The sequence below is a fragment of the Ambystoma mexicanum genome, chromosome 2p (assembly GCF_040938575.1).
Source record: "Ambystoma mexicanum isolate Mex_15411 chromosome 2p, UKY_AmexF1_1, whole genome shotgun sequence".
Taxonomy (NCBI): domain Eukaryota; kingdom Metazoa; phylum Chordata; class Amphibia; order Caudata; family Ambystomatidae; genus Ambystoma; species Ambystoma mexicanum.
In genome coordinates, this window is record NC_090923.1 from 403,205,893 (window position 1) to 403,231,968 (window position 26,076).

Below are 26,076 nucleotides of genomic sequence, written 5' to 3' on the forward strand. Positions count from 1 at the left end.
TTTCTATGTTACGTCTGAGAGGTTGTTCCTCGGAGATACATTTTAAATTGCCTCTTTTTGCTGAAAGAAGGCTCTAATATCTGTGGAGTGCTACTTTGCATGGACTACAATTCTAATTGTGGGATTTTAGCCCATTAGACTTCCTTATTCTGCATGCATCGCCATTTGTTTGTGTTTCATGGCACTACAGTCTACTTTATTCTACGCAATCTGTAAGCCCAGTCACTATTTTTGTATTTCTTTCCAAATCGACCTGAGGCTTTTATGGCGACAGTTTCAGTTTCTAATAACATCAATGCAAACAACACATTGCTCTTCCAGCATTGTTGTGGATGCTGTATAATTAGTATTCTACTGTCTGTGCTCCTCTTTTGAAATCAAATTTTTTTTTTTTTTGATCTTCAATCGTAAACATGTACAGGGACTCAGTGGATAGAATGAACGCTAACATAAGAGGAAAGTGTCAATGACAGTCTATGAAATAAAAGAAGAAAGAAATAGAAGACAAAGAAAAGCATTGAGAAAAGGCTAAGGGCCTGATCATGATTTTACCAGTCTTTGCATTGCAAACATTGACAAAGTGAAACATTGTTATTGCCATTGATAATGGTAATTCACCTGATTACGGGCAGGTGTTAATCCCCATTATGAAGCCGTACAGGACTCCATTAGGGAATGGCAGTGTTACTCTGTATGGTAATACCACCACTATGACTCCCGCCATTGCAAATTATGGTCCAATCTTCAATCAGGAACTCTAGTTGGTAGACATTTGAAAAGTTAGAACAAACAGGCAGAGAAACAAGCGAAATAAAAGACAAACGATTACATGGTGATATTCATTATGTGACGCACCTACAATAAGCTGTTACTCCAACATCTCACACATAGCGGGCTACCCCTCTGACCTCCCCCTCCCCTGTGCAGGGAACCCCCCATCTTTCCTCCCTGGGAGAAAGGGGCGTCCCCAGGGCTCGTACATCCAGTGCATGCCTGGGGACGGGATATAAGGCAGGGGGGGGACAGGTAGCTTAGCCTCTTTACAGTCCCCCCGGCCTGAAGTAGTCGTCCAGACCGAGCGCACATCGAATTAGGAACGATCATACTCCACTCGGGTTAAGTATCGGGTGAATTTACTGTTTGTTTTTTCCATAGATTTGGAGCTGCACTTTATTTCAAACCGTCCGGATGTGGGGAGTTTGTACATGTTTTGGATTACTGTGGGGTCTGCTGTCCCTCGACAGCCGGGCCGAATATTATACCACCGGATGCATTTGCACCTCAACGGGTTGTTGTGGGATATGCAGCCTCAGTGCTGAAAACAATGATTTGGTGAAAAACACATTCTGTCATTTCTTAACGTTGCTGTTATATAACTCTTTGTTTCTGGTCTAAATCCTGCATTAATTCATTCATGCTGGCTGTTGTTTGTATTTATTGCTGTGGGCTACATTAGAAATGCTCGTGCAGTGGCAGGCAACAATCTTGGGAAGCTGCTCACGAACTGCAGGGTTGCCCTGGGCTATCCCTCTGGTAGCTGTGTTGCCGTACCATGCGGCCCCTTGATCTGTTGGGCATTTAAGTTTCAAGAAGTTTGGTCGAACGTCACAAAGAATTGTAGGGTGAAATGTTCGGATGTACGATGCGTGGTCGTCCTGATGAATGCATCACGGCTCGCCATGCTGGGTTTGTTTATGCGTCGGCAACCGTGCCAAGTGTTAAATATTATGGATGACTCTGGGCAGCAGCGTGGACTTTACATTTCGATGTGTGCAAACAGGAGTACTGATGTCACCGTTTTGCCTTTATATCTATGTACGTGCTCCTGGGTGGCCCGCTGTGCCGCATGGGCTCTTTTGGATGTCTAACTGCGTGGTTTGAGTTTAATATGGATTTCCGCCTACGTGGTGTATATACCGTGTCCTATCTGCGGTAAAAGTTTAGGTATTTGCATGTACTCGCCCACAGGGGTTTATTTGTTTGGTTATTGGCATAGGACCGCTATTCTGCAAACGACACGGTGTCGTATCAGCTTACTGGCACTTTAAACGAAAGTAATTGTCATGGATGTCCGCTGTGCGCTTGGAAGCAGGTTTTGCTTTGTTCTTTTGGCGGCCGGCCGCATGCCACGTGGCTGGTTTTATGTTCAGGAAATGTGAGAAGTTATGCGCCCTGGGTGGCCACCGGGCCACATGGATAGTTTGTGCTTCTGCCTGAAAGTTGAAAATACGATTGCCATTTGCACGTTCGATGCCACCAGTTTGCTGGAAATGTGCACTGTTTTCCTATCAATTAACCGCTGTGCCAAAATGTGGCATCTGTTTCAGTACATAACCGCTTTATGTTCAGAGAGCTAATTTGTTCTCTCTAGGGCACCACATTGTCGCGACCCGCCTTGGCTATGATGCTTTATCGATTTGCTTTTCTGATTTATTTTGTGCGCTTAAACGGTTCCTTTGTGCGCCCTAAAGTAGGCATGTTCGACTGCTACTACGCAGGTAGTAGTGCAGTGGCGTGTGATTCCCTTTTAAGGGGGCATGCAAGAATAATTGCCTTTTTCTGGTCAGGCGCAGCTTAAGTAGAGTATGTAGCTAGTGTGATGGAAGTTGGGAAAGAAGTGGGATTATGGTGTTCAGTCCTTTTTCTATCACACTGGACATGTAGTGGTAACTGTTTTTGGGCTAAAGAGAATTGGTATTGGCAGCAAGAGGGGGAAATGACCGCCGCATCAGGTGCGGTTACATGTTTTCATAAATTAGGTTGCCAATGGCCGAAACGCATGTGAAAGTACACGACAAAACAATGTAAACGCACTATACCGTTTTGCATGCTCATACACAGTGGCTAGGGCCATTTATTTCGAAACTAGGGTCAGGCCAGACTTGGTTTTTAGCCTGTTAGAAGGGGTGACCAATGGCTTTGCTGTTACAGGGTTTGTTGTGTTGCATAAAACAACAATAGCGCCGCTCTTGGAAGCAGGACAATGCAGAGCAATGCGTTGTTGCAACCCACGACTTGTGGATCCTGTGTTGATGTAGGACCATGTGGGGGACATACAAAGGAGCAAAAAGGTTGTTTTTAGGGGCAACAACAGAACTATAACCCATGTTTTCAAGGGACAAGTGGCAATAGCAGGAACGTTGTGGAATCTTCAAGGGACTATTGTAATAATGTGTGTTGCAGTGTTTTGGTGTGTTACGTTTAATTCCCTGTTATACCTACAAGGCTACAGGTCCCAGAATGCAGTCCGTCATTTGCCGCTGGCACTTCTACGTGACGCGGGTCTTGTGTATCTGCTACACATTAGATAATGTGCCTGCTGTTGAGAAAGTTTGCAATTTCGGAAATTACGCTGTTGGCGACGTTTTGCAATTGTTTGCTATCAAGTTTTGTAAGAACTATTAGTTGTTACGTGGAAAGCATTCCTCGACTGCACGCAATGGCGCCGATCTTACAAGTAGGACGACGCAGAACAGCGCTGTGGTGTTTTCCCAGTGAAATGGGGAACATGGGTTAGTAAGCACTATGTGTAGGCCACAGAAGGGTTGCATTTTGTAATTAGGGGGAAAACAGAGCTGCAAGTGAGGTGATTAAGTAAGGGACAATAGCACAAACTCTGATTCGTAGAAATGGTTACGATGGACATTATGCTGTAATAATCGCAGCTTTGTTGTACGGCAAACGGGTTTGACGCTGCTCGAAAGGATTGCCTTTTGTTTATAGGACGAGGTGCGACGGAATAGAACATATTCGCTGGTAAGGTAGCTTTAGCGCTGTTTCCTGCCGCACTGCAAGGACAAGGCGCCAATTACCGGGTACTGCAGAAATGTGTCTTGGGCGTTCTGCCAATTTACAGGGGGAGCAGTGGAAGTGCAGCAGAATGCACTCAAGTTGAATGGTTTTCATTTAACGGCCGCCGTGCCATACTGTATTTACGAGGATGGTCACCAAAGTGAGTATTTCACTTTCTTTTACACTGTGCCCAGTACTGGTGCTACGCCACAGGGAGACAGGTTGGACAAGTTGGCCCACCTTTCCTTCTGTCACTGATACTTTCTGCTGTGCCACTTGAGTTTAAGGGCGAATATTGTGGAAGTTGGAAATAACCTGTTATTGGACAGACTCTCTGTATTGGGTCTCAGTCATGCGAGCACGTTTTAGAAACCAACCTGCATCTTATGTCAGAAGGGGCTGGGAATGGTTGCTAGGCTGCCCTCTAGAAAAGCAATAAGGAATGTTGGACAATGTGTTGCTTTCCTGGTGAAATTCACTGCTGGCAGGGAGTATCATTACAAGTTCAGTTAGGGTAATCAAGCGGGAATTGCTGATGGTATACATTCACATGTCCTGCAAGAATGTGCGATGTGCTAATTACTAAATTAAGGGAATACTGATTTTATTTATTTGTATTATATGTATCCACAAGGTAAAAGGTTTCATGGACAAACATAACAAATCCTAAAGGGTGTTAACAGAATGCCTGATGTCTGCTTGGTGGTAATAACAAATTGTTTTATGTACAAATAGAGGTTCAAGGATCTCCTAAGTGGAGAAAAGTCCATTAAGCAAGCCGGTCACGGTACAGGTAATGGCTGGAAATTAGTGGTAAGGTTGGCCGTGTGTAAAGCAGGTAAGAGGTTTTTCTGGACACTCAAGGTGTAGTAAGTGTCTGATGATTAAGTACTTAATTCCCCACCAGTGAGCCAGATTAGATAGCTTCGAAAATGAACAATTTGCATCACAGTTGCATGGGTGGACCTTTATTCAGTTGGTTCACAGCTTGGCAGAGCCTTTTGAAGGGTAATACTATTTCCATGTTTACCATAACCCATTTAAATAGGTGTTTCATATGCAATGAGATTGAGGATGTTGATGGTGTTAAGTGGTGCCATTAGAATTGGTCATAAAAGGTAGGAAGGAGTTTGATGTTCGCATTGGCTTGAGTTTAATAAAAGGGTTGGGCGACAGGCAGGGAATGGCCTAAAAGCGTTTTAGGCTCATGGCCACAAGTAACCTAAGACACATTATATGGTCAGTAGGGCTAGCGGGCTTGTAGGGCAGACATACCTGCATAGAAGAGGGTATAATGTGAGACTGAAATTGGTAGGTATAAATCAACACCACAGTAATTTTGCTGTTACCCTGATCACGGCCAGGTTCACTGTCAGGTTTTAATAAACTGAGATGGCTTGGTGGATTGCATGCAGGCAGCAGCATCATAGTTCCTACCACAGTGGTCCATTTACCAGCAGCTGGTCGGCCATGGGAACCTAAGGTTGATGGACTTGGGGATCCACTGAGGGTCTTTACTTCTCGATGGTGTCAGCTGGGGGACACTGTTCTGCATATGTACGGTGCGAATAATGGATTTCTGATTATGTCTTATCATAGAATATGAGAAGAATATAGGACAGTTGCAACTGCCTCAGTCTGGTCCCAGGAGTGTGACTGCCAGTGGTAAAACTGGAGGATGGCATAAGGGCACGGTACGTCCAAATTTCATTTACGTACAACTGGAGGGTCTGTCCAGCAATACAGCGCAAAAACTTCAAAAAGTTTTGTAAGCAGTGGAACCTTCCACAATGTGCATTCACATGGTAAAACTGGGCAGTGGCATAAGCGACTTTATAATTGTGAATATGGCTTGGGTGCAAGTTAATGGTATGGCCACGAACACACCATAACGATCCACAAGATATTTTTGGAAATGGTAAGATGTGGAACACTACACACACGGTACAGTCTTGCAGTAAAACCGGAGGCGGACATACTTGCATTGATAAGTTGAAATTGTGGTTTACGTGCAACTTGAAGTTCTGGCCTATAACATAGCACTACGACCCTGGGAGGTTGCGCAAGCTATGGGATACATGCCACGGTAAGAGCTGAGGATGGCACAAGTGTACTGACAATTGAAATTACGGTTTTCGTACAATTTGACGGCCTCGACCAACAGGCCGGTACATGGTTTCCAGGTTTGCGCGGGGGCACATAGGCCTTCAATGGTATCACTGACCTGTGCCACCGGCAGGTCTTGGGGCACCAATAGTGCCAGTAATGATTTCCAAAGGCAACCAAGTGAAATCATGTTATGGCCAAATGAGACGGAAACTCAATTGGAGGATTGGCATTGAACTGAGAGATAAGTTAGAAGAGAAATGTAAATGTGTGCGTTAAACCACTTTGTCCTGGAATAGCTACCAATCTTGAATAGTTGACAAGCCTTCACATACATGTAAAGAGACACTTATTTATCAGCCCATAGGATGGGCCAGGAGGTCCAGAGCACCCTCGGTTTTGAAAAGTTCACAACGAAAAGTGACTTTCGAACACAAGCCCCCCCAAACATCACTTGGTTAACTTAGGGATATATTTGGACATACAAGCCAGTCAGGACTTGTCTGTTAACTGCCCGCAAGTAAGGGGGTACCCACACAGGCTCCGGGAAAGGGGTCCACTCAGCGGTCATTAACTGCCTCGGAAGTAAGGGGTACCCACACAGGATCTGGGTAAGGGGTGGATCCAGCGGTCATGCGCCAGAGAAGTGGAACATGTGCCAATCGCAGGTAGAGGGGAACTTTCCGCTGCCAGGAATGATCTCCATTAGTCAACTAAGTGAAATTATTTTACGGCCAAAGGAGACAGCAGTTCGATAGACTGGGGTACATGGGAGTTGAGGACTAATTTAGAAAGGAAGCGTAAGGTGTGAGTAAATCCACTTGTGCTTATGAATGGTTACAAAATGAGTGGTGCAATAATCGAAAGTGGCCCACACCCACGCTGTTTGTGGTTCATTGGGGTGGTAGCAATCGCTTCACCCCTGGGGATGGGCTGACTATGGGCCCAGATTCAATTAGGCCTGCGCATAACGGGCACTAGAATCACCTGGTACTGACATTATCTGGCCTGAGGTGGTACCCAGATTGCAGCATTGCGTGTGGGCATTGGAGGTAGAAGGGGGACACCCCCAAAGCATGGCAGAGTTCAGGGCAGTCCTAGCCAGGGAGGAGTGTGACACAGCGGTTTCAACCGTGGTGGTTTCCCGATGGCCGCACTTGAGCCAAATTCGGACGATGGGCACTGAGTCCCTTAGGGACACTTAGTTATTCCTCACCAACAACATTCAGTGCCCCGAGGAAGGAGTAATGCATGGAAGACAATCTGGAGCATATGTCCGCTGCCTTTCTAAAGCCATGGGCGTCAAGGGCACAGTGTGAAAATTCAGAACTTTGCATTGCACTGCTTATTGGCCACCTTAGAAGTCTAAGGAAGACGTACTACATGCAGTACAATCTGAAGCGGATGGCTGCTGCCTTGCAAAGGGCATGGGCAGCAAGGGGACATTGAACATTCAGAACTCGGGTATTGCCCTGCTTTGGGCTACCTTTAGAAGTCTATGGTCATGAACCATGATGTTGTTTAGGGCTGGGACTACCCCCGTATATTGTATGCTCCAATAAATGTGACCTTTTGTTTCCAAACGTACAACAATTGTCTGTGTATTATTTTGGTAGTAATGGTTATGTTCGGTTGTCTGACTCCCCCTCCGGAAAGGGGGAGGGAGCCAATGGGGGCTGGCACCACTAAGGGGATGTCCAAGCCCCTGTAGGGTGCGCTAGAGGGACAGGTGCATAGTAGGCCATCCCTCTGGCCACCGCTTCCCCTGTGCTGGGATCCCCCCACCTTTCCTCCCTGGGAAGGGGTGCCTCCAGCGATCGCACATCCAGTGTGTGTCTGGGGACGGGATATAAGACGTGGGGGCTGGCAGCTCAGCCTCTTTCCAGTCCCCCCCGCCTGAAGTCCCATCCACCCACACCTTTCTTGCTAGTTTAGAACAGTCAGGGATCTCAGAGGGGCAAAAAATTAGTAGTTTCACTGGGCCTGGACACCACATCAATCTTAAAAACAGTAGTTACAGCCATTAATCCTGTCTTCATAGGATCCTGAGGTCATAAGACACTAGGTAATGTTGATTATAGGTTTGGTACTGTCTGTGCCAGATGTAATATTTTCATGGTTTCAAAATCATTGTATGTGAATATGTTAACCCTTGAGATATAAATTGGTTCAAGATGCGAGATTATGTAATTTTGTTTCAGCGGATTTCTAGGTATAAGTTTGTAGGTGCTGTTTTGCTTGTTTACCTTTACCATGTATTAATTGTTCCATTTCTGTCACAGGCACAGTTCAGGGCAGTCCTAGCCAGGGAGGAGTGTAACGCAGCGGTTTCAACCGTGGTGGTTTCCCGATGGCCGCACTCAAGCCAAAGTCGGACGATGGGCACTGAGTCCCTTAGGGACAGTTGAGATTCCTCACCAACAACATTCAGTGGCCCGAGGAAGAAGTACTACGGGCAGTACAATCTGAAGCGGATGTCCGCTGCATTGCTAAAGCTGTGGGTGGCAAGGGGATGGCGGAACATTCAGAACTCGGACATTGCCCTGCTTTGGGCTACCTTTAGAAGTCTATGGTCATCAACCATGATGTTGTTTAGGGCTGCGACTGCCCCCGTATTATGTATGCTCCAATAAATGTGACCTTTTGTTTCCAAACGTACAACAATTGTCTGTGTATTATTTGGGTAGTAATGGATATGGTCGGTTGTCTGACTCCCCCCGACCCCCGGAAAGGTGGAGGGGGACCACTTGGGGCTGACACCGCTATGTGAATTACCAGACTGACTAATTATAATTGTCCATGGAAGAATTGGGGCTGACACCGCTATGTGATTTACCAGACTGACTAATTACAATTGTCCATGGAACATGAGACATTTTTTGTTAGGAATGTACTACTCTGTTAGAGCAGCCTTAACGTACTTTACCTGAACATCCACTGAAACTGGAGTCAGACATTCGCAAACATAAGAATACGAGTACCCAGAAATGCGACATTACAATAAGAATGTATGTACCAGAAACTACAACGATTAGAAAAGCAGCTGCAACCCACAAAGGAAACGTACACCATAAAAGGGTTTGTTCATCTTTTTCAAGGGCTTTTATTTGCTTGATGTAATTAAGTATATAGTATGAATGATGGATTTGAGTATGATACAAGCAGTAAGAAAATGGCCCCACGTGCGACATTTCTTGGATTATTTCTCCAAGCGATAAATTGCTGATGAAGGGAGTCACATTTCTTTGGACAGCTGTGGCAAATGTGGCTGTCCAGCTCCGGAAGACATTTTTTTTATCTATGGTACAGTTATTTTGCACCCAAGTTGTGATGCAGCAACACATCTCACACAGGGGACCCTTGAATGAACTTAGCCAGGCATTGAGCCCATTTGGGCAAAGGTACATATGTAATGGCAATTCAGTGCACAGGGGTAATCAGTCACTCACCCACAAATCAATGGAGTAAAGTTACAGCAAGTGGAGTCCGGCAAAGTCGCAACATACTTGAAATGGGCTTGAGTGATTTTCTCAGTCCCAATTCTTTAGCGTGATCGCAATTCTCAACACAGGTGCCGAAGGAGGATGCAAGGTCCCACGGAAGCAGAAGCGTTAATTACACTGACATTGGAGAATAAATAGTCTCTGTCTTGGCTTCTTAAGATTCGTTTTGGTCAGTGACCATGCTTTTGCTGTGATTTGATTATGCATATACAGTTTGTATAGAGCCAGTGAAAGTGTTTATTCGAGATATCTCTTGTTGTATTTCTGTAAACCTTAGAGACAGAGTCAATGATTTCGTACAACTCAGGACTTGCAATATTGAGGTTTAGAATCAAATAAATGTCCTGCAGATGTATACGTTTGTGATGTCCCAATCTGGACTTGACATAGCACCAACAATGGTTTGTGCCAGCTGGTGACATCCTGGTCAGCTTAAAACACCAACACAATATAACTATTATATCCACATATTTATATATTCCATTAAAAGACAGCATTTGGACTGCAGAATTTAAGAGGGGTGGTGAATGGATACTCGCACACCGGGAGCACAGGTATTTGTTTACGGTTTAGTGTTCTGGCCTTGTGTTGTTACTGGAATTGTACGATGGGACCGAGAAAAAAAAGGTCTGACTGTACAAAAAGTCCAAAAAATGCTACCACCAAAGGTTCAAACACCAAAAGTTCAAACCTTGGTGGTAGTATTGTAGGTAAGTATAAAAAAAGAAAAAGACACACTGTTTGGTATAGTGAGCGGGGTATTGCGGGGGACAAGCCTGCAGCACACCCAAAAAAAAAAAAAAAAAAAGGACCCTGCATCGCCGGTTCTCGATATCGGAAGTGAAAGGGAACTGGCGCAGCAGGGAGACAGCGTGAAGGAAAGGTAAGTAGGGTTTGGGTATGTTGGAGGTGGGGGTGTGTTAAGGATGGGGTTGGGGGTGTGTGGTGGAAGTGTTGTGGGTGTGGGGGGGTGTGGGTTTGTAGGGGTTTTGATGCCTGTTCGCATGGGAAATGTGCAAATCTTTTGTGGTTCGCACATTTATCATGCACACTTTTCCATCGCAGACTTTTCCGCGATGGAAAAATCATGCAGATCCGTTGTTACCATAATGATAGTCACTAGGGTTCAGTATTTTTTAATTGGTTTTGTTTGTTTTATCTTTTAGTGTGGAGCAGTTTGGTTCTGAGATAGACAACAGTAGGAATTGGTTGTCGAAACTAGTGGGTGCACCAATGGAGCTATTATAACTATGATCTATTGCTTTCTCATTGATGCCATGACAGATATGCCATACTATCACCATTTAATGACATTTTGCAAACAAGTTGGCCTCTGTTTTAGTTGTGCATACATAGGAATGTAGCGTGCCATTAGGTGATTGCACCTACTCCACTATGACTATATGCAGCAAATCATGAGCATTCGATGTAAAGCACTAGCCCTTTCAGATGTTGAGCTTTTTTTGTAAAGCACTTGCACTTTCAGATGTTTATAATGTTTTTAGGATGTTTGCTATTTTATGTTGTATTTTTCTTATATATTTATAATAAGTTTTGATGTATTTGGTTGTTTTGATGATTTTTAATGCATTCAATGCTAGTAATGTTTTTGCACAATTTGGCCTGACACTTTGTAAATATGAGGAATGTGGTTCCCGAGGAATGTGGTTCCCAGTAGAATCGTACAAAGCGAGTGTGGCAGTACAAATTGCCGACCTTTGAAGAGTGTGTGTTGAATATTGTACATTGTCCTGATCTTCATAGTAATTCCAGGAAACCTGGTGTGGTATATTATGATCATGAGTAGTGCCATGAACTAGGCCGTAACTCATGCATACCTTATATTTAGTGTTTAACCTGCCACCATAAGGGGCTATTTAGGATCAACATAGTTTTTTCATAGGAGTGCATATCTTAAATGCAGCCACTGGACTGCAGAGACTTGGCTGTCACCCCAGCTGTCAGATGGGCAACTATGACCTCTGAACATGCTCTGTGGCACTGGTAGAGCAGGTGCTGTTGATCAGGAGACTCGTGCAGCAGGGCACAGATACAGGGCACAGATACACACTATGCTTTTGGCATGGAGTTTATGAAAGGGGAATCTGATCAGCAGAATATGCTTTCTGAGAAGGAATTATCTGTATCAGTGCATACATTAATACAAAATGTTAAAAAAGCAACAGCTTCCACACGCTTGCTAGGTGGCAATTTCTCACAGCCTCCTCCCAGCCAAAGTGACTCAGGTCTTATTCCCTTGGACTCCCTGCTATCGTTCAATTTCTACTATCCCCTTTCAAACTGGTGACTCAAGGAGGTTTTCTATGTCACGTCTGAGAGGTTTATCCTCGGAGATACACGTTAAATTGCCTCTTTTTGCTGAAAGAAAGCTCTAATATCTGTGGAGTGCTACTTTGCATGGACTACAATTCTAATTGTGGGATTTTAGCCCATTAGACTTCCTTATTCTGCATGCATCACCATTTGTTTGTGTTTTATGGCACTACAGTCTACTTTATTCTATGCCATCTGTAAGCCCAGTCACTATTTTTGTATTTCTTTCCAAATCGACCTGAGGCTTTTATGGCGACAGTTTCAGTTTCTAATAACATCAATGCAAACAACACATTGCTCTTCCAGCATTGGTGTGGATGCTGTATAATTAGTATTCTACTGTCTGTGCTCCTCTTTTGAAATCAATTTTTTTTTTTTTCGATCTTCAATCGTAAACATGTACAGGGACTCAGTGGATAGAATGAACGCTAACATAAGAGGAAAGTGTCAATGACAGTCTATGAAATAAAAGAAGAAAGAAATAGAAGACAAAGAAAAGCATTGAGAAAAGGCTAAGGGCCTGATCATGATTTTACCAGTCTTTGCAGTGCAAACACTGACAAAGTGAAACATTGTTATTGCCATTGATAATGGTAATTCACCTGATTACGGGCAGGTGTTAATCCCCATTATGAAGCCGTACAGGACTCCATTAGGGAATGGCAGTGTTACTCTGTATGGTAAAACCACCACTATGACTCCCGCCATTGCAAATTACGGTCCAATCTTCAATCAGGAACTCTAGTTGGTAGACATTTGAAATGTTAGAACAAACAGGCAGAGAAACAAGCGAAATAAAAGACACACGATTACATGGTGATATTCATTATGTGACGCACTTACAATAAACTGTTACACCAACATCTCACACATAGCGGGCTACCCCTCTGACCTCCCCCTCCCCTGTGCAGGGAACCCCCCCATCTTTCCTCCCTGGTAGAAAGGGGCGTCCCCAGGGCTCGTACATCCAGTGCATGCCTGGGGACGGGATATAAGGCAGGGGGGGACAGGTAGCTCAGCCTCTTTCCAGTCCCCCCGGCCTGAAGTAGTCGTCCATACCGAGCGCACATCGAATTAGGAACGTTCCTACTCCACTCGGGTTAAGTATCGGGTGAATTTACTGTTTGTTTTTTCCATAGATTTGGAGTTGCGCTTTATTTCAAACCGTCCGGATGTGGGGAGTTTGTACATGTTTTGGTTTACTGTGGGGTCTGCTGTCCCTCGACAGCCATGCCGAATATTAAACCACCGGATGCATTTGCACCTCGACGGGTTGTTGTGGTATATGCAGCCTCAGTGCTGAAAACAATGATTTGGTGAAAAACACATTCTGTCATTTCTTAACGTTGCTGTTATATAACTCTTTGTTTCTGGTATAAATCCTGCATTAATTCATTCATGCTGGCTGTTGTTTGTATTTATTGCTGTGGGCTACATTAGCAATGCTCGCTCAGTGGCAGGCAACAATTTTGGGAAGCTGCTCACGAACTGCAGGTTTCCCCTGGGCTATCCCTCTGGTAGCTGTGTTGCCATGCCATGCGGCCGATTGATCTGTTGGGCATTTAAGTTTCAAGAAGTTTGGTCGAATGTCACAAAGAATTGTGGGGTGAAATGTATGGATGTACGATGCGTGGTCGTCCTGATGAATGCATCACGGCTCGCCATGCTGGGTTTGTTTATGCGTCGGCAACCGTGCCAAGTGTTAAATATTATGGATGACTCTGGGCAGCAGCGTGGACTTTACATTTCGATGTGTGCAAACAGGAGGACAGATGTCACCGTTTTGCCTTTATATCTATGTACGTGCTCCGGGGTGGCCCGCTGTGCCGCATGGGCTGTTTTGGATGTCTAACTACGTGGTTTGAGTTTAATATGGATTTCCGCCTACGTGGTGTATATACCGTGTCCTATCTGCGGTAAAAGTTTAGGTATTTGCATGTACTCGCCCACAGGGGTTTAGTTGTTTGGTTATTGGCATAGGACCGCCATTCTGCAAACGACACAGTGTCGTATCAGCTTGACTGGCACTTTAAACGAAAGTAATTGTCATGGATGTCCGCTGTGCGCTTGGAAGCAGGTTTTGCTTTGTTCTTTTGGCGGCCGGCCGCATGCCACGTGGCTGGTTTTATGTTCAGGAAATGTGAGAAGTTATGCGCCCAGGGTGGCCACCGGGCCACATGGATAGTTTGTGCTTCTGCCTGAAAGTTGAAAATACGATTGCCATTTGCACGTTCGATGCCACCAGTTTGCTGGAAATGTGCACTGTTTTCCTATCAATTAACCGCTGTGCCAAAATGTGGCATCTGTTTCAGTACATAACCGCTTTATGTTCAGAGAGCTAATTTGTTCTCTCTAGGGCACCACATTGTCGCGACCCGCCTTGGCTACGATGCTTTATCGATTTGCCTTTCTGATTTTTTTTTGTGCGGCTTAAATGGTTCCTTTGTGCGCCCTCAAGTAGGCATGTTCGACTGCTACTACGCAGGTAGTAGTGCAGTGGCGTGTGATTCCCTTTTAAGGGGGCATGCAAGAATAATTGCCTTTTTCTGGTCAGGCGCAGCTTAAGTAGCGTATGTAGCTAGTGTGATGGAAGTTGCGAAAGAAGTGGGATTATGGTGTTCAGTCCTTTTTCTATCACACTGGACATGTAGTGGTAACTGTTTTTGGGGTGAAGAGAATTGGTATTGGCAGCAAGAGGGGGAAATGACCGCCGCATCAGGTGCGGTTACATGTTTTCATAAATTAGGTTGCCAATGGCCAAAACGCATGTGAAAGTACACGACAAAACAATGTAAACGCACTATGCCGTTTTGCATGCTCATACACAGTGGCTAGGGCCATTTCGAAACTAGGGTCAGGCCAGACTTGGTTTTTAGCCAGTCAGAAGGGGTGACCAATGGCTTTGCTGTTACAGGGTTTGTTGTGTTGCATAAAACAACAATAGCGCCGCTCTTGGAAGCAGGACAATGCAGAGCAACGCGTTGTTGCAACCCACGACTTGTGGATCCTGTGTTGATGTAGGACCATGTGGGGGACATACAAAGTAGCAAAAAGGTTGTTTTCAGGGGAAACAACAGAACTAAAACCCATGTTTTCAAGGGACAGGTGGCAATAGCAGGAACGCTGTGGAATCTTCAAGGGACTATTGTAATAATGTGTGTTGCAGTGTTTTGGTGTGTTACGTTTAATTCCCTGTTATGCCTACAAGGCTACAGGTCCCAGAATGCAGTCCGTCATTTGCCGCTGGCACTTCTACGTGACGCGGGTCTTGTGTATCTGCTACACATTAGATAATGTGCCTGCTGTTGAGAAAGTTTGCAATTTCGGAAATTACGCTGTTGGCGACGTTTTGCAATTGTTTGCTATCAAGTTTTGTAAGAACTATTAGTTGTTACGTGGAAAGCATTCCTCGACTGCACGCAATGGCGCCGATCTTACAAGTAGGACGACGCAGAACAGCGCTGTGGTGTTTTCCCAGTGAAATGGGGAACATGGGTTAGTAAGCACTATGTGTAGGCCACAGAAGGGTTGCATTTTGTAATTAGGGGGAAAACAGAGCTGCAAGTGAGGTGATTAAGTAAGGGACAATAGCACAAACTCTGATTCGTAGAAATGGTTACGATGGACATTATGCTGTAATAATCGCAGCTTTGTTGTACGGCAAACGGGTTTGACGCTGCTCGAAAGGATTGCCTTTTGTTTATAGGACGAGGTGCGACGGAATAAAACATATTCGCTGGTAAGGTAGCTTTAGCGCTGTTTCCTGCCACACTGCAAGGACAAGGCGCCAATTACCGGGTACTGCAGAAATGTGCCTTGGGCGTTCTGCCAATTTACAGGGGGAGCAGCGGAAGTGCAGCAGAATGTACCCGAAGATGAGTTGTCAAGTTGAATGGTTTTCATTTAACGGCCGCCGTGCCATACTGTATTTACGAGGATGGTCACCAAAGTGAGTATTTCACTTTCTTTTACACTGTGCCCAGTACTGGTGCTACGCCACAGGGAGACAGGTTGGACAAGTTGGCCCACCTTTCCTTCTGTCACTGATACTTTCTGCTGTGCCACATGAGTTTAAGAGCGAATATTGTGGAAGTTGGAAATAACCTGTTATTGGACAGACTCTCTGTATTGGGTCTCAGTCATGCGAGCACGTTTTAGAAACCAACCTGCATCTTATGTCAGAAGGGGCTGGGAATGGTTGCTAGGCTGCCCTCTAGAAAAGCAATAAGGAATGTTGGACAATGTGTTGCTTTCCTGGTGAAATTCACTGCTGGCAGGGAGTATCATTACAAGTTCAGTTAGGGTAATCAAGCGGGAATTGCTGATGGTATACATTCACATGTCCTGCAAGAATGTGCGATGTGCTAATTACTAAATTAAGGGAATACTGATGGGAATACTGATTTTATTTATTTGTATTGTATCTATCCACAAGGTAAAAGGTTTCATGGACAAACATAACAAATCCTAAAGGGTGTTAACAGAATGCCTGATGTCTGCTTGGTGGTAATAACAAATTGTTTTATGTACAAATAGAGGTTCAAGGATCTCCTAAGTGGAGAAAAGTCCATTAAGCAAGCCGGTCACGGTACAGGTAATGGCTGGAAATTAGTGGTAAGGTTGGCCGTGTGTAAAGCAGGTAAGAGGTTTTTCTGGACACTCAAGGTGTAGTAAGTGTCTGATGATTAAGTACTTAATTCCCCACCAGTAAGCCAGATTAGATAGCTTCGAAAATGAACAATTTGCATCACAGTTGCATGGGTGGACCTTTATTCAGTTGGTTCACAGCTTGGCAGAGCCTTTTGAAGGGTAATACTATTTCCATGTTTACCATAACCCATTTAAATAGGTGTTTCATATGCAATGAGATTGAGGATGTTGATGGTGTTAAGTGGTGCCATTAGAATTGGTCATAAAAGGTAGGAAGGAGTTTGATGTTCGCATTGGCTTGAGTTTAATAAAAGGGTTGGGCGACAGGCAGGGAATGGCCTAAAAGCGTTTTAGGCTCATGGCCACAAGTAACCTAAGACACATTATATGGTCAGTAGGGCTAGCGGGCTTGTAGGGCAGACATACCTGCATAGAAGAGGGTATAATGTGAGACTGAAATTGGTAGGTATAAATCAACACCACAGTAATTTTGCTGTGACCCTGATCACGGCCAGGTTCACTGTCAGGTTTTAATAAACTGAGATGGCTTGGTGGATTGCATGCAGGCAGCAGCATCATAGTTCCTACCACAGTGGTCCATTTACCAGCAGCTGGTCGGCCATGGGAACCTAAGGTTGATGGAGTTGGGGATCCACTGAGGGTCTTTACTTCTCGATGGTGTCAGCTGGGGGACACTGTTCTGCATATGTACGGTGCGAATAATGGATTTCTGATTATGTCTTATCATAGAATATGAGAAGAATATAGGACGGCTGCAACTGCCTCAGTCTGGTCCCAGGAGTGTGACTGCCAGTGGTAAAACTGGAGGATGGCATAAGGGCACGGTACGTCCAAATTTCATTTACGTACAACTGGAGGGTCTGTCCAGCAATACAGCGCAAAAACTTCAAAAAGTTTTGTAAGCAGTGGAACCTTCCACAATGTGCATTCACATGGTAAAACTGGGCAGTGGCATAAGCGACTTTATAATTGTGAATTATGGCTTGGGTGCAAGTTAATGGTATGGCCACGAACACACCATAACGATCCACAAGACATTTTTGGAAATGGTAAGATGTGGAACACTACACACACGGTACAGTCTTGCAGTAAAACCGGAGGCGGACATACTTGCATTGATAAGTTGAAATTGTGGTTTACGTGCAACTTGAAGTTCTGGCCTATAACACAGCACTACGACCCTGGGAGGTTGCGCAAACTATGGGATACATGCCACGGTAAGAGCTGAGGATGGCACAAGTGTACTGACAATTGAAATTACGGTTTTCGTACAATTTGACGGCCTCGACCAACAGGCCGGTACATGGTTGCCAGGTTTGCGCGGGGGCACATAGGCCTTCAATGGTATTACTGACTAGGTGATCCTGGGCCACCGGCAGGTCTTGGGGCACCAATAGTGCCAGTAATGATTTCCAAAGGCAACCAAGTGAAATCATGTTATGGCCAAATGAGACGGAAACTCAATAGGAGGATTGGCATTGAACTGGGAGATAAGTTAGAAGAGAAATGTAAATGTGTGCGTTAAACCACTTTGTCCTGGAATAGCTACCAATCTTGAATAGTTGACAAGCCTTCACATACATGTAAATAGACACTTATTTATCAGCCCACAGGATGGGCCAGGAGGTCCAGAGCACCCTCGGTTTTGAAAAGTTCACAACGAAAAGTGACTTTCGAACACAAGCCCCCCCAAACATCACTTGGTTAACTTAGGGATATATTTGGACATACAAGCCAGTCAGGACTTGTCTGTTAACTGCCCGCAAGTAAGGGGGTACCCACACAGGCTCCGGGAAAGGGGTCCACTCAGCGGTCATTAACTGCCTCGGAAGTAAGGGGTACCCACACAGGATCTGGGTAAGGGGTGGATCCAGCGGTCATGCGCCAGAGAAGTGGAACATGTGCCAATCGCAGGTAGAGGGGAACTTTCGGCTGCCAGGAATGATCTCCATTAGTCAACTAAGTGAAATTATTTTACGGCCAAAGGAGACAGCAGTTCGATAGACTGGGGTACATGGAAGTTGAGGACTAATTTAGAAAGGAAGCGTAAGGTGTGAGTAAATCCACTTGTGCTTATGAATGGTTACAAAATGAGTGGTGCAATAATCGAAAGTGGCCCACACCCACGCTGTTTGTGGTTCATTGGGGTGGTAGCAATCGCTTCACCCCTGGGGATGGGCTGACTATGGGCCCAGATTCAATTAGGCCTGCGCATAACGGGCACTAGAATCACCTGGTACTGACATTATCTGGCCTGAGGTGGTACCCAGATTGCAGCATTGCGTGTGGGCATTGGAGGTAGAAGGGGGACACCCCCAAAGCATGGCAGAGTTCAGGGCAGTCCTAGCCAGGGAGGAGTCTGACACAGCGGTTTCAACCGTGGTGGTTTCCCGATGGCCGCACTTGAGCCAAATTCGGACGATGGGCACTGAGTCCCTTAGGGACACTTAGTTATTCCTCACCAACAACATTCAGTGCCCCGAGGAAGGTGTAATGCATGGAAGACAATCTGGAGCATATGTCCGCTGCCTTTCTAAAGCTATGGGCGTCAAGGGCACAGTGTGAAAATTCAGACCTTTGCATTGCACTGCTTATTGGCCACCTCAGAAGTCTAAGGAAGACGTACTACATGCAGTACAATCTGAAGCGGATGGCTGCTGCCTTGCAAAGGGCATGGGCAGCAAGGGGACATTGAACATTCAGAACTCGGATATTGCCCTGCTTTGGGCTACCTTTAGAAGTCTATGGTCATGAACCATGATGTTGTTTAGGGCTGGGACTGCCCCCGTATTATGTATGCTCCAATAAATGTGACCTTTTGTTTCCAAACGTACAACAATTGTCTGTGTATTATTTTGGTAGTAATGGTTATGTTCGGTTGTCTGACTCCCCCTCCGGAAAGGGGGAGGGAGCCAATGGGGGCTGGCACCACTAAGGGGATGTCCAAGCCCCTGTAGGGTGCGCTAGAGGGACAGGTGCATAGTAGGCCATCCCTCTGGCCACCCCTTCCCCTGTGCTGGGATCCCCCCACCTTTCCTCCCTGGGAAGGGGTGCCTTCAGCGATCGCACATCCAGTGTGTGTCTGGGGACGGGATATAAGACGTGGGGGCTGGCATCTCAGCCTCTTTCCAGTCCCCCCCGCCTGAAGTCCCATCCACCCACACCTTTCTTGCTAGTTTAGAACAGTCAGGGATCTCAGAGGGGCAACAAATTAGTAGTTTCACTGGGCCTGGACACCACATCAATCTTAAAAACAGTACTTACAGCCATTAATCCTGTCTTCATAGGATCCTGAGGTCATAAGACACTAGGTAATGTTGATTATAGGTTTGGTACTGTCTGTGCCAGATGTAATATTTTCATGGTTTCAAAATCATTGTATGTGAATATGTTAACCCTTGACATATAAATTGGTTCAAGATGCAAGATTATGTAATTTTGCTTCAGCGGATTTCTAGGTATAAGTTTGTAGGTGCTGTTTTGCTTGTTTACCTTTACCATGTATTAATTGTTCCATTTCTGTCACAGGCACAGTTCAGGGCAGTCCTAGCCGGGGAGGAGTGTAACGCAGCGGTTTCAACCGTGGTGGTTTCCCGATGGCCGCACTCAAGCCAAAGTCGGACGATGGGCACTGAGTCCCTTAGGGACAGTTGAGATTCCTCACCAACAACATTCAGTGGCCCGAGGAAGAAGTACTACGGGCAGTACAATCTGAAGCGGATGTCCGCTGCATTGCTAAAGCTGTGGGTGGCAAGGGGATGGCGGAACATTCAGAACTCGGACATTGCCCTGCTTTGGGCTTCCTTTAGAAGTCTATGGTCATCAACCATGATGTTGTTTAGGGCTGCGACTGCCCCCGTATTATGTATGCTCCAATAAATGTGACCTTTTGTTTCCAAACGTACAACAATTGTCTGTGTATTATTTGGGTAGTAATGGATATGGTCGGTTGTCTGACTCCCCCCGACCCCCGGAAAGGTGGAGGGGGACCAATTGGGGCTGACACCGCTATGTGAATTACCAGACTGACTAATTATAATTGTCCATGGAAGAATTGGGGCTGACACCGCTATGTGATTTACCAGACTGACTAATTACAATTGTCCATGGAACATGAGACATTTTTTGTTAGGAATGTACTACTCTGTTAGAGCAGCCTTAACGTACTTTACCTGAACATCCACTGAAACTGGAGTCAGACATTCGCAAACATAAGAATACGAGTACCCAGAAATGCGACATTACAATAAGAATGTATGTACCAGAAACTACAACGATTAGAAAAGCAGCTGCAACCCACAAAGGAAACGTACACCATAAAAGGGTTTGTTCATCTTTTTCAAGGCATGTTTTATTTGCTTGATGTAATTAAGTATATACTATGAATGATGGATTTGAGTATGATACAAGCAGTAAGAAAATGGCCCCACGTGCGACATTTCTTGGATTATTTCTCCAAGCGATAAATTGCTGATGGAGGGAGTCACATTTGTTTGGACAGCTGTGTCAAATGTGGCTGTCCAGCTCCGGAAGACATTTTTTGTATCTATGGTACAGTTATTTTGCACCCAACTTGTGATGCAGCAACACATCTCACACAGGGGACCCTTGAATGAACTTAGCCAGGCATTGAGCCCATTTGGGCAAAGGTACATATGTAATGGCAATTCAGTGCTCAGGGGTAATCAGTCACTCACCCACAAATCAATGGAGTAAAGTTACAGCAAGTGGAGTCCGGCAAAGTCGCAACATACTTGAAATGGGCTTGAGTGATTTTCTCAGTCCCAATTCTTTAGCGTGATCGCAATTCTCAACACAGGTGCCGAAGGAGGATGCAAGGTCCCACGGAAGCAGAAGCGTTAATTACACTGACATTGGAGAATAAATAGTCTCTGTCTTGGCTTCTTAAGATTCGTTTTGGTCAGTGACCATGCTTTTGCTGTGATTTGATTATGCATATACAGTTTGTATAGAGCCAGTGAAAGTGTTTATTCGAGATATCTCTTGTTGTATTTCTGTAAACCTTAGAGACAGAGTCAATGATTTCGTACAACTCAGGACTTGCAATATTGAGGTTTAGAATCAAATAAATGTCCTGCAGATGTATACGTTTGTGATGTCCCAATCTGGACTTGACATAGCACCAACAATGGTTTGTGCCAGCTGGTGACATCCTGGTCAGCTTAAAACACCAACACAATATAACTATTATATCCACATATTTATATATTCCTTTAAAAGACAGCATTTGGACTGCAGAATTTAAGAGGGGTGGTGAATGGATACTCGCACACCGGGAGCACAGGTATTTGTTTACGGTTTAGTGTTCTGGCCTTGTGTTGTTACTGGAATTGTACGATGGGACCGAGAAAAAAAAGGTCTGACTGTACAAAAAGTCCAAAAAATGCTACCACCAAAGGTTCAAACACCAAAAGTTCAAACCTTGGTGGTAGTATTGTAGGTTAGTATAAAAAAAGAAAAAGACACACTGTTTGGTATAGTGAGCGGGGTATTGCGGGGGACAAGCCTGCAGCACACCCAAAAAAAAAAAAAAAAAAGTACCCTGCATCGCCGGTTCTCGATATCGGAAGTGAAAGGGAACTGGCGCAGCAGGGAGACAGCGTGAAGGAAAGGTAAGTAGGGTTTGGGTATGTTGGAGGTGGGGGTGTGTTAAGGATGGGGGTGGGGGTGTGTGGTGGAAGTGTTGTGGGTGTGGGGGGGTGTGGGTTTGTAGGGGTTTTGATGCCTGTTCGCATGGGAAATGTGCAAATCTTTTGTGGTTCGCACATTTATCATGCACACTTTTCCATCGCAGACTTTTCCGCGATGGAAAAATCATGCAGATCCGTTGTTACCATAATGATAGTCACTAGGGTTCAGTATTTTTTAATTGGTTTTGTTTGTTTTATCTTTTAGTGTGGAGCAGTTTGGTTCTGAGATAGACAACAGTAGGAATTGGTTGTCGAAACTAGTGGGTGCACCAATGGAGCTATTATAACTATGATCTATTGCTTTCTCATTGATGCCCTGACAGATATGCCATACTATCACCATTTAGTGACATTTTGCAAACAAGTTGGCCTCTGTTTTAGTTGTGCATACATAGGAATGTAGCGTGCCATTAGGTGATTGCACCTACTCCACTATGACTATATGCAGCAAATCATGAGCATTCGATGTAAAGCACTAGCCCTTTCAGATGTTGAGCTTTTTTTGTAAAGCACTTGCACTTTCAGATGTTTATAATGTTTTTTAGGATGTTTGCTATTTTATGTTGTATTTTTCTTATATATTTATAATAAGCTTTGATGTATTTGGTTGTTTTGATGATTTTTAATGCATTCAATGCTAGTAATGTTTTTGCACAATTTGGCCTGACACTTTGTAAATATGAGGAATGTGGTTCCCGAGGAATGTGGTTCCCAGTAGAATCGTACAAAGCGAGTGTGGCAGTATAAATTGCCGACCTTTGAAGAGTGTGTGTTGAATATTGTACATTGTCCTGATCTTCATAGTAATTCCAGGAAACCTGGTGTGGTATATTATGATCATGAGTAGTGCCATGAACTAGGCCGTAACTCATGCATACCTTATATTTAGTGTTTAACCTGCCACCATGAGGGGCTATTTAGGATCAACATAGTTTTTTCATAGGAGTGCATATCTTAAATGCAGCCACTGGACTGCAGAGACTTGGCTGTCACCCCAGCTGTCAGATGGGCAACTATGACCTCTGAACATGCTCTGTGGCACTGGTAGAGCAGGTGCTGTTGATCAGGAGACTCGTGCAGCAGGGCACAGATACAGGGCACAGATACACACTATGCTTTTGGCATGGAGTTTATGAAAGGGGAATCTGATCAGCAGAATATGCTTTCTGAGAAGGAATTATCTGTATCAGTGCATACATTAATACAAAATGTTAAAAAAGCAACAGCTTCCACATGCTTGCTAGGTGGCAATTTCTCACAGCCTCCTCCCAGCCAAAGTGACTCAGGTCTTATTCCCTTGGACTCCCTGCTATCGTTCAATTTCTACTATCCCCTTTCAAACTGGTGACTCAAGGAGGTTTTCTATGTCACGTCTGAGAGGTTTATCCTCGGAGATACACGTTAAATTGCCTCTTTTTGCTGAAAGAAAGCTCTAATATCTGTGGAGTGCTACTTTGCATGGACTACAATTCTAATTGTGGGATTTTAGCCCATTAGACTTCCTTATTCTGCATGCATCACCATTTGTTTGTGTTTTATGGCACTACAGTCTACTTTATTCTACGCCATCTGTAAGCCCAGTCACTATTTTTGTATTTCTTTCCAAATCGACCTGAGGCTTTTATGGCGACAGTTTCAGTTTCTAATAACATCAATGCAAACAACACATTGCTCTTCCAGCATTGGTGTGGATGCTGTATAATTAGTATTCTACCGTCTGTGCTCCTCTTTTGAAATCAATTTTTTTTTTTTTCGATCTTCAATCGTAAACATGTACAGGGACTCAGTGGATAGAATGAACGCTAACATAAGAGGAAAGTGTCAATGACAGTCTATGAAATAAAAGAAGAAAGAAATAGAAGACAAAGAAAAGCATTGAGAAAAGGCTAAGGGCCTGATCATGATTTTACCAGTCTTTGCAGTGCAAACACTGACAAAGTGAAACATTGTTATTGCCATTGATAATGGTAATTCACCTGATTACGGGCAGGTGTTAATCCCCATTATGAAGCCGTACAGGACTCCATTAGGGAATGGCAGTGTTACTCTGTATGGTAAAACCACCACTATGACTCCCGCCATTGCAAATTACGGTCCAATCTTCAATCAGGAACTCTAGTTGGTAGACATTTGAAATGTTAGAACAAACAGGCAGAGAAACAAGCGAAATAAAAGACACACGATTACATGGTGATATTCATTATGTGACGCACTTACAATAAACTGTTACTCCAACATCTCACACATAGCGGGCTACCCCTCTGACCTCCCCCTCCCCTGTGCAGGGAACCCCCCCATCTTTCCTACCTGGTAGAAAGGGGCGTCCCCAGGGCTCGTACATCCAGTGCATGCCTGGGGACGGGATATAAGGCAGGGGGGGACAGGTAGCTCAGCCTCTTTCCAGTCCCCCCAGCCTGAAGTAGTCGTCCAGACCGAGTGCACATCGAATTAGGAACGATCCTACTCCACTCGGGTTAAGTATCGGGTGAATTTACTGTTTGTTTTTTCCATAGATTTGGAGTTGCGCTTTATTTCAAACCGTCCGGATGTGGGGAGTTTGTACATGTTTTGGTTTACTGTGGGGTCTGCTGTCCCTCGACAGCCATGCCGAATATTAAACCACCGGATGCATTTGCACCTCGACGGGTTGTTGTGGGATATGCAGCCTCAGTGCTGAAAACAATGATTTGGTGAAAAACACATTCTGTCATTTCTTAACGTTGCTGTTATATAACTCTTTGTTTCTGGTATAAATCCTGCATTAATTCATTCATGCTGGCTGTTGTTTGTATTTATTGCTGTGGGCTACATTAGCAATGCTCGCTCAGTGGCAGGCAACAATTTTGGGAAGCTGCTCACGAACTGCAGGTTTGCCCTGGGCTATCCCTCTGGTAGCTGTGTTGCCATGCCATGCGGCCGATTGATCTGTTGGGCATTTAAGTTTCAAGAAGTTTGGTCGAATGTCACTAAGAATTGTGGGGTGAAATGTATGGATGTACGATGCGTGGTCGTCCTGATGAATGCATCACGGCTCGCCATGCTGGGTTTGTTTATGCGTCGGCAACCGTGCCAAGTGTTAAATATTATGGATGACTCTGGGCAGCAGCGTGGACTTTACATTTCGATGTGTGCAAACAGGAGGACAGATGTCACCGTTTTGCCTTTATATCTATGTACGTGCTCCGGGGTGGCCCGCTGTGCCGCATGGGCTGTTTTGGATGTCTAACTACGTGGTTTGAGTTTAATATGGATTTCCGCCTACGTGGTGTATATACCGTGTCCTATCTGCGGTAAAAGTTTAGGTATTTGCATGTACTCGCCCACAGGGGTTTAGTTGTTTGGTTATTGGCATAGGACCGCCATTCTGCAAACGACACAGTGTCGTATCAGCTTGACTGGCACTTTAAACGAAAGTAATTGTCATGGATGTCCGCTGTGCGCTTGGAAGCAGGTTTTGCTTTGTTCTTTTGGCGGCCGGCCGCATGCCACGTGGCTGGTTCTATGTTTAGGAAATGTGAGAAGTTATGCGCCCAGGGTGGCCACCGGGCCACATGGATAGTTTGTGCTTCTGCCTGAAAGTTGAAAATACGATTGCCATTTGCACGTTCGATGCCACCAGTTTGCTGGAAATGTGCACTTTCTTCCTATCAATTAACCGCTGTGCCAAAATGTGGCATCTGTTTCAGTACATAACCGCTTTATGTTCAGAGAGCTAATTTGTTCTCTCTAGGGCACCACATTGTCGCGACCCGCCTTGGCTACGATGCTTTATCGATTTGCCTTTCTGATTTTTTTTTGTGCGGCTTAAATGGTTCCTTTGTGCGCCCTCAAGTAGGCATGTTCGACTGCTACTACGCAGGTAGTAGTGCAGTGGCGTGTGATTCCCTTTTAAGGGGGCATGCAAGAATAATTGCCTTTTTCTGGTCAGGCGCAGCTTAAGTAGCGTATGTAGCTAGTGT